This window comes from Crocuta crocuta, unplaced genomic scaffold, assembly GCF_008692635.1.
Source record: "Crocuta crocuta isolate KB4526 unplaced genomic scaffold, BGI_CrCroc_1.0 scaffold641, whole genome shotgun sequence".
NCBI lineage: Eukaryota > Metazoa > Chordata > Mammalia > Carnivora > Hyaenidae > Crocuta > Crocuta crocuta.
In genome coordinates, this window is record NW_027527137.1 from 4,898 (window position 1) to 6,453 (window position 1,556).

The 1,556-nt window shown below is 41.9% G+C and overlaps 1 non-coding gene across 1 annotated transcript; it reads left to right on the forward strand.

Moving 5' to 3' along the window:
- Nucleotides 1-271: 271 nt before the first annotated feature.
- LOC144227208 (small nucleolar RNA SNORA18) lies at nucleotides 272-401 on the forward strand. Its single transcript, XR_013333880.1, has one exon. It is a non-coding gene; the product is annotated as a small nucleolar RNA SNORA18 (small nucleolar RNA).
- The last annotated feature ends 1,155 nt before the right edge of the window (nucleotides 402-1,556 follow it).

The window sequence follows — 1,556 nt, forward strand, 5'->3', positions numbered from 1 at the left end:
TAAACACCTACTGATCATTTCATTTGAGGAAGCTGTCAAAAAATATTTGGATTCCTCATGAGCTTCTTTCTATACTCCTCATTGCTTCCAAATGTCTAACCTGGTGCAACTCACAGGGAAGTCCAAGCAGGAAAATCCAGTCTTGCTCTAGAAGGACATGTCATACATGAGGGAATTGTAGGGTTTTATGGCCACTATGTATAAGTGTGACCTAGGGGAGCACCTTATGATGAGGAAGTGTTAACTCAGAGGGGTAAAACGGAAGGCTGGAGTTGAGGTCTATCCTGATGGGCATTTCCTGCAGACCCACATCATTGGAGATGCCTTATCAAATAACTATGTTGTTTGTTTTACTCACAGAATTATTTGTTCGATCTGTGGATAAGAACTATAAGATGTAGCTCCTATAAGTATGAAAGACCNAACCGACTAAGCCACCCAGGCGCCCCTCTCATCAATTATTTTTATATAGTGTTCTTGAAATGACAAAATTAGATTGATGGAAAACAGATTTGTAATGGTGGGTGGATGTGAGTTTAAAGAAGGAGCATGAGGGCATGTTTGGGTGGGTGGAATAGTTTTGTATCTTGATGGAGGTAGTGGTTACATGAATCTACACGTGTGATAAAATAACTCCATGTACACATTGAATCGATATCAAATTGCTTTATATTGTACTATAATTATGAAAGATGTAATCATTGGGGGAAACTTAAGGAAGTGTTAATGTCACTTTTCTGTACTTCCTTGACAACTTCCTGTGAATCTGTGATTATTTCGAAATAAAACATTTAAATTAAACAAAACAAAACAGAACAGGTGACACAAGCGAACATGTGGTAGCATGCAAATTTACACAAGATATTTCCAGTTTTTAAAAAGCAGACATTCTTTTTAAACGGGCTATCCTGGGGCACCTGGGTGGCTTAGTTGGTTACCGTTCAACTCTTGATTTTGGTTCAGGACATAATCTCTTGGGTTGTTAGTGTAAGATTTTTTAAGTGAGTAAAAAGGACTCCAAAGCAAAATGTTCCGCAGAAGCAGTTTTATTGCATGAACCCTCGGGCGAGGTTCCGTGACTCAAGAGAGGGGAGTCGTGGAAGTCCCGCCCGGGTTGGGTGGTGAGGGGTTTTATAACCTGTTGGTGGGGGTGGGGGAAGTCCAGGTAACAGGGGCAGTCTCTTGACTGGAAAGTCCCGGGCGGAAGGTTTCGGATTGTTGCCTAAGTTTCTGTTTCCCTCAGAAGTCGCAACGGTCACCGATGTATTGACGGGAAGGTCAGCCATCTCATGAAGTCTGCCATTCTGTGGCATCTCCGCCCTACCTCTCAGCCAGCCCAACAGTTCAAGCATCATGTAGGGCTCCATGCTGATGGTGTGGAACCTGCTTGACATCTTCCCTCTCCTGCTCATGCTCTCTCTCTCTCTCCTTCTCTCTCTCTCTCTCTCTTTCAAAAATAAAAAAAAACTTCAATGAAATAAAATAAAAGTGCTATCCTGAAGATAAGTTTTGATTCAAACTTTGGAGGAACTAAGGCAACCTTGATGGACAGTGAA